The sequence below is a fragment of the Dendroctonus ponderosae genome, unplaced genomic scaffold (genome assembly GCF_020466585.1).
Source record: "Dendroctonus ponderosae isolate FM_Combo_2020 unplaced genomic scaffold, Dpon_F_20191213v2 Dpon_F_20191213_9, whole genome shotgun sequence".
In the NCBI taxonomy this organism is placed as follows: Eukaryota; Metazoa; Arthropoda; class Insecta; order Coleoptera; family Curculionidae; genus Dendroctonus; species Dendroctonus ponderosae.
Window position 1 is genome coordinate 382,800 of NW_026019116.1, and position 8,427 is coordinate 391,226.

An 8,427-nucleotide genomic window follows, 5' to 3' on the forward strand; every position below is an offset into this window, starting at 1 on the left:
TTGAACAGGGTAGGGGCCAGAACCGCCCCCTGCGGTACTCCTGACATCATTGGCCTGCTTGCAGAGAGCTGCTCGTCTGCTCTGACTTGGAAACTGACTGAAAACAAATATCTCTTGACAGCTGTGAAGTTTTAGAAAAAGAAAATTAGCTTCGAGTAGAACATTCAAAACTACAATTCTTTGTCCATTTTACCTTTTTCGTAACTGCTATAGTTTCGAAGATCCCTGTACTGGTCATCGAAAAAAACTCACCCTGTATGCAAAACGATTAGACTTAGGTATAGGAATGTGGAGTAAAATTCAAAAATGTAATAATATATAGGGTGTTCCATTTTAAATAAGCAAATTGATAATTGACTACTTTTTTTACGGTTTAACCGAAAGTGTTGCCATGTTGAAAATATTTTAAATCGCTTGCCCCCCATGACTTCGGCACACTGTCGATGGGATACCCTGTATTAGGGATGGGAGAAAAACATCGATGTTTGCGAAACGTTAATTTGTTCGATGCTCGATATTTTTACCATCGATGTTGGAAATTTGAGACATCGATAATAAATCGATGTTAGATCCTGAAATGAAAACATCGGACATTTGATATTGATACTAGATAGAAACATTCTCTGCGAACTCTTGGATAGCGCCGATACAAACGATACCGCGGCATAGCGGCCCATTTCCAGCTGCACCCGAAAAAAGCCTCTTTTTGCAATCAGTTGACGGAAAAATGTGGCAACTATAAGTTGAATAAATTTAGTCGATTATTTAATGTCATAGTAGTAGTAAAATAAAATTATTTAAGTTTAAGTTAACCAATTTGGAATTTGTATGCAACGGCAAACTATCAGAACATCGATGTGGTCAAACATCTGTCTGCGATGTTCCCCTACCCTGTATAGATGTGCATTTTAACAAGGATGCAATTCATCATCTATTGTATTGTATTATGAAACTGTATTGTTTTCCTTCTTATCGCAAATGCAGATTAAGGCCATTCTCATCCTGTCTTATCTCGAATAAAAACGTTTATTTCTCGATCAGAAGCGATGATCATAAAGAAGCACTTTTCTTTACTGTTCGTTTGTTTTGCTTTTATGCACGGATTTTTACGCACATTGTATCTAAAAGTAAATGTAACAAATTGAACGTGTCTCTGCCATTATATTTTTTTAAGTAAATCCGTGTTTTTGCCCTTGTATCGAAAACTACTTACAAGTCAACAAGTCAAGCCTTACAAAGTCAAGTTTAACATGACTGACACTTGATGGCGACTCGTTGTTTTTGCTAATCAGTCAGAGATATCCATAGAAACGGCAATCTGCGATTCTTTCAAATGGCCCAATATCTCAATCATTCAACATCATTCGTATTTTATAATTATATTTGTATAACAACAAACGCAAATGAATTTAAAACCGTTGAAGATGAGTATAAGACATGCCCATACCACATTTACGACAAACTTCTGGCAGGATCAAAAAATAACATACAACTCGTAGGTTTCTATTTAAAAATCAACAGTGTGACGTAGTATCTTGTTTATGAAATACCCTGTATAATCACTGTGAGAAAGATGTTCCCTTAAAAATCGAAGTTGGCGCGTTTTCTTCTCAAATCTACAGGGAGTCACAAGGGACAAATAAGTGTGCGCTCTTTTCGTTGGCCCACGCTGCATATTTAAACAGTAGTTTTTATTCGCATGAATCAAAAACTGCCATTTTTCGATCGGAAGCGATGATCAAAAAGAAGCACGTTTTTCTACTGTTCATTTGTTTTACTTTTACGCACATGTGCGCAAAGGTAAATGTGACAAATTGAACGTCATAATATTTTTTAAAGTATTTTCATTAAAAAGTAACCCACAGGCTTTTTAATGAATTACGTAGGTTTATATTCATCATAATTTAAAGTTTACTTACAATTTGTAAATTATAACTTTGTTACAAGTTCAGTCTCAAAGTCGTTCTAATGGTCTATTTTTCTGCGCTCGCCGATGTTGCCACATGCAAAGCATGGTCTTTTTAAATATCGCAAATGTCTTGCAAAATATGCATCTTATACAAACACAATACCGCGAAAGCAACACTCATTGTTGCACTTGTATATGCTTACAAAAGTACGCTTTTGAAAAATTACAAACGTTAAAACAATTTCAAAAATGGCATTGACAATGGCAAATTTTGAATATGAAGTTGACGCCTTTTATTTTTTACTGTTTTTATTTATTTTAGCTTATGATTCGTGTTATGTCTATCATTCGAATAAAAAATATTGTTCGATACGAGGGCAAAAATCCGTTTTTCGAACGACGACGGCGTTTGACACCCGAGACGAAGACGAGACACTTTTCGGTCTGGTATTGAAAACATGTTTACAATATTTGTATTGTTTTAGTTAAACGAGCAATCGCAATCCGAGAGTGAAGTAAAAGAAGATGATAACGAAACGGAAACAGCAAAATCGTGCGATGGACAAAATGTTCAGGAATGTCCGAAGAAAAAGAGGAAGAAAAAAAAGAAGAAAAATTCTGGGAAACATGCAGCCAACCAGCATCGCAGTAGCGAGGATAATGCAGATGTAAGTTGTTAGAACTAGTTTACATATTTTACCGGAATTTACATTATGCTGATACTTTCTGATGTTTATTATAGGAACACTGAAGAAAGTATGTGCACTCGTTATATGAATTGAATCTATATTTTCTTAGATTATGCTCTAAACCAGGGGTGAGCAACCTTTTTAATCCACGGGCCAATGTAAATTTTAAAATGTTTTGGCGGGCCGCACATAAAGTAACACTTATTAATAAATTTCCAAACTTTAGTTCTAATAAACATTAGAATAGAAAATATAAAATTAAAAAAATTGTAAAAATCTCATATACAAATTTTAATGCAAAAGAAACAAGAAAAGAACCAAAAAATGAATTTAGTTCAATTTTTTTGTGATAAATTTGGCACTGTTTTTCCGATGCAAGCTGTTCAATATTAGCCGGAATTGATGAGGTAGCTACGGTACGCAGCTTCATGTTTGTTTAATCTCATTTATCGTCTGTACACACTTTTTCGTCTTCCCCCTGTAGCTCACAGAGGAATTTTTTTTTGACTCATGTGACTTCCACATCTAATCTCGTGCAAATGAATAATTCGAAAAAAAATTTCTGTCAAAACGTCGGTCGGCCTTCTAAATCTCCATGAAAAAGTTGGTATTCACTTTTTCGCTACGATAGATAATAACCGAGCAGTTGACGGTTTTCAAATGCGTTGCAAATTTTTGGGCCTTCGAACACACAAGCGGATAGCCAGAGCACACGGCATGATGGTACCGTTGACGTATCGTGATTTGACGTTTTGTGGCAACCAATCAGAAATAAGATTTTCTCATAGAATATCTCCCCTGGGGGGATGTTCTGTGGGTTTTCTATTATACAGGTTCTCATCACCGTAATCCCAGGAGATTCAAACGATTTTAATATACTTTTTAATATGTTTGTAATTTGTATTTTAGTATGTATGTTTTAAGAGAGCTCTTGTTTTAAACTAATGACGACTGTGAATGTATATTTTAGACAAACTGATGATGGCGGAGAAAAACACCAAAACGTATTTATAACATTTTAAATGATAAACAATAAAATTGACTGACAGTCAGGAAAATATATACAATTAATATTAGCATATTATACTTATAATAGTATTATATAATCTCTATTTTAGAAGGCATGTTAAAAAGGAACATCCCGATAAAGTCGATCAAATCTGTCCTTTACGTGATCGCAATTATGCATGCTCTGTAATAAAAAAATATAATAATAAACTTTGCCTGAGCAAACATGAACGCAAGGAACACAATGTTGAGTATGCCAAAAGTTTATATATTTGTGGCATGTGTCAGTGAAACATTTTCGAAAAACTGCAATAGTCGAGCATTTTGAGAAAATGCATGGAGTCCTGATGGATAATGAGTGTATGAGTTTTACATCCAAAACTGAATTCAAACTTTTGGAGGAAAAAGTTGAGGCGGGAGCAAATTCTAAGTTTATTCAAAGCAGGGGATCCCACAAAACCAAAGATACTACAACAGATTCTTTATTTCTCAGAGTAGAGGAAAAAGGAATATAAAATTTCAAGGGACAAACAAAATTAATGGAAATGTTAGCATTAGATGTAATAAAACACACATTGGACATGAAAATAACTTAGGACATCTGACTCTTAATCAAAATGAAAAAAATTACATAGCATTAAAGATTTCATCCAATATACCCTTTGATTCAATATTGGATGAAGTTCGTGAATCTATAACCGCAGAAGGTGATATCAAGAGGCTACATCTCCTAACGAAAAGGGATCTGCATAATATAGAAAACAGCTTTAATTTAAATATTGAGCTGTTAGCATTAACATGTGGGTTAATGAATCACAGAATAATGGTTCTTCCGTTCTCTTTTATAAACGTCAACACCATATTCTCGAGGATTACCCACAATTAAAAACTGATGATTCTTGATGAATTACGACAAGGCTTTCCTTGCGCATTTATGATTAGCAATAGAAGTGACGAAAAAGTTCTTACATGGTTTTTTACTTGTATAAAAGACAAAGTGGGTGCCCTTTCTTCAAAAGTATTCATGTCCGACATGGCTGAGGCTTATTTTAATGCATATGTTAATGTCTTTGGTGCTCCTGAAAAAAGGCTGTTCTGTAGTTGGCACGCAGATAGAGCCTGGAGAAAAAATATGACTAAAATTTGTGGAAAAGAGGAGCAAATTCAGACGTATAAAATACTGCGTACAGTTTTAGAAGAAACTGATAGAATGCCTTTAATTGTATGATCAAATCAGCCATTTCTCACTTATTAAAAGATTCTGCGACAAAGGCATTTGGGGAATATTTTCAAAAGGAATTTTTAAAATCTACTTAGGTCATGGGCTTATTGTTACCGGTTACATTCAGGTTTTAATACAAATATGCATTTGGAACGGATGCATAGAACCCTCAAATACATTTATTTTCATAAGAAAAATAATAAAAGACAGGATACAATGCTGTCTGTATTAATGAAATGTGTGCGTGATCGACTCTATGATAGGATTATTACTTTACATAAAGGAAACATTACAAAAAAAGTATCTGATATTAGAACACGTCATCATGAATGGTCTGTTGTTTCCAGAAAGTGTTCTGAAGTGTATTATATACAAGAAATGGTGAAAGAGTATGTAATTTACGTTGCTTACCATGTAACACATGCATTCACAAATTTTCTTGCAGCTGCGTGGACTGCAGTGTGAAGTGGAATATGTGTAAGCACATCCATCCATCCAAATGTACGTTTATATCGAAATCAAGCAACAGTTCTTATAATAATATGCATTTAACAAACTGCGATATTATTGAGCGGAAAATTTTAGTGAAAGAGGCATAAAAAAATAAACCAGCTAAGATGATAAACGCGGAAAATTTTAAATTGGAAAAAGAAGACTTGCATGTGCAATTTAGAGAAGTGCTTGATGCAACTACAAATGTTGAACAACTTCAGATCATAAAAAATCATCTAAAGGCAATGAAAGTTGGTATTGAAACCTTAAGTATGCCAACGTTAAATAGTGATATAATAAATCAACAAGACTTAGAAAAAGTCCGGTTCCTCATAACAAAAAAATACTCCCACAAAGACTATTTTCAACGAAAAAAAATGTTTGAGGAATAAAGACGGTAGTTTATCCACTGCTAACCAAGAAGACCTCCAAAAAATTGGGCTATCGTTAATTACTACTTGAGTATTCATTGTTAAATTAATTTTTCAGTTTCAAAAATAAATATTCTAAATTTGAGATTTGATAGACTATGATGCATAATCAGATTGATAATTTTAATTATAACCACAGCATGCGCACATAAGTACGCAATATTATACGGAATTTTATTACATAATTTTTTTTGTTATTCATTGAATTTACTATTATGCTTTACGCTTTACTATTATGCTCTATAGGAAGATCCTACATTTTGTAATGGATTACTTGAAGGACACAAAAAGTACGGCGGATCCATATTAACTGTTTACTAAGAAAAAATTATTATAACAGAACGTTACTTGTTGGCTTACTGACTTTTCTGAATTACGAGTGTAATCTAAAATTTAGGTACTTATTTCTGTAACACCCTGTATAATAATTGTTAATTTTAATGCAGATTTTTTTATATACATACGTTTATTTAATAATTTAATTTTACAGTCTAGGTAGCATTACTTAACTTCGTTAAAAAAATCGTTATTGGTCATCCAAAAAAATATTTAGTATTTTGAGTTTCTTGATCTTACTATCAGTCTTAGTTAATGTTCCTTATATGCAAACAAAATAACTATTTAAAACTACCGCAATCATGCAATGGTTATAATGCTTAAGGGTATTTATGTTAATTTTTGGCAAGTAGTAGGTTATTTTTTTTTATTTTTTAAGTAAGGACGCATTGTCAGGTGTGTCATGTACTCAAAGAAATAGTATTAGATTCTATTGAAAAAATTTGAGACACTGGTTTTCTCGTAAAGACGGTAGTTTGCGATTTAGGCACTAGCAATGTAAAAATGAGGAAACTGCTTTCTGTAACAGTTGAGAAACCATATATGTATTAATTTTCGCAACGAAAGAATATATTTTTTCTATGATACGCCCCATTTACTAAAATGTTTGCAAAATAATTTTAAAAAAATATGATATTCAAAGTAAAAATGAAGTTTGTGGTCATATATTCAAAGATTTTATGGGTTAGATTAAATAAAATTCCAAGAATGGCACCAAAGTTATAAAAAAGGTGTATTACGTTGCCCCTTTTTAGCCCTATGAGAGTGTGTTTAGCAACTCAGGTTTTAAGCCACTCGGTTTATGTTGGTATTTTGTGTCATGTTTCGATGAACAATTTACCTTCTAATGCAGTACATACGGCCAATTTTATATCACAAATTGACACGCTTTTTGATATTTTTATTTCTCAATTTTATAATGATAAAATATATAAAAAACCTATGTCAGTAAAATCCAGTCATCATTTAGAAAAACTGAAAGAATTGAAAATATATGTGGGTGATTTAAAAGTTATGAATAAAAAGTATTGTAATCCATCTTGCATTGATGGGTGGATTTCAAATATAAATGCATTACAAGTACTTTTTGACGAATTGACAACTAAATTTAATTATGAATATTTATTTACTCGACGTTTTGCTCAAGATCACATCGACAATTTATTCCCTATTATTAGAGGAAAACGGCAATAATGTAACACCCGACAACGTGAAATTTCGGTGTAGTTTACGTTCTGTAATGGCTAATCGGTTATTACAGTCGTCTACCGATAGTAACAGCGAAAAAGATGTCTCAAAATTTATTTTCCAAAAAAAAAGAAATTGAAAATAAAACAAAAAGTCTCAAGGCATTATTTTCCATGCAAACTTCAGTTTCATTGTCTGATTGTAAAACAGATATTAACGTAAACGCTGAAAAAATATCGGAAATATATGTATTGGGGTGGGTTTTCAGTGAAAATAATTTATGTGACCCAGAAAAAGACTCTTCATTACGAAACATTCAAATTTAATTCAAGAAATACACAGAATTGTCTAGACTAGTTTTTCAGTTGCAGAAAGTTGTTCGGGAGTAAAACATAAATTAGTTTTAAATTGCAAATGTCCTGTTGAAGAGCTGCTAAAAAATCACATTTGTGATAGTTGCAAAAATTTAATATAATAATAATATTTGTTTTTAAGGTCGATGAAGTGGAGCGATCATTGCGGGAAGTAAATAGTCTTCTGGGAGAAACACCGCAAATTGTGACCGAGAGCCGAAAAGCTCAACACCATCAAAAATCTATTTTGAATATTCAACATAAGCATCTGAATCCCAACAATGAGCTAAAGCGGATTTTTGGCTCCAAAGTTATTCAGGCTGAACAGTAAGTTTATATTTTTGAGCTATGTTGGTTCCATTTTACATTAAGAACGATCTCTGAAAGGTGTTCCAATATGAGCGCCGGGTTTTAAATTTACTTAAAACATATGAGCCGTTTATTTTGAAAGTGGCCTAAATCCAATTATCTTCAAATCGAGATATTTAAGGGTTTGCGTTCCGATGAATTCCGAAAAGCACCAGGCACACAAGAATGAGTCAAAGGACCTGTTCAGCAAAGTCAATCAAATTACACGTATGTTCAACTCAAAGTCCTCGGCAATAAGATCGGAATATGGTAAACTAATAATGAAAAATAAAATAAACTAATAAACAAAATTATTTTTGATGTTTTCCGCGATCTTTTTCAGTTACAGGGTGATGTAAAAAATAAACTTTTGGCTCCTGAAGTGAAAACATTTTCGACTAAAAACAAAAAGTAAAAATAAAGGGTTGAATTAAAATGACGCTTGTATAAT

General features: G+C 32.8%; 1 long non-coding RNA gene across 1 annotated transcript in view; it reads left to right on the forward strand.

Annotated features, from left to right (window-relative positions):
* Positions 1-7,887, forward strand: part of LOC125505577 — a 16,864-nt gene extending 8,977 nt beyond the window's left edge. The window contains exons 3-4 of the long non-coding RNA XR_007282248.1: positions 2,395-2,577; positions 7,771-7,887. This is a non-coding gene — a long non-coding RNA (uncharacterized LOC125505577). The remainder of the gene's footprint in view (positions 1-2,394; positions 2,578-7,770) is intronic.
* The last annotated feature ends 540 nt before the right edge of the window (positions 7,888-8,427 follow it).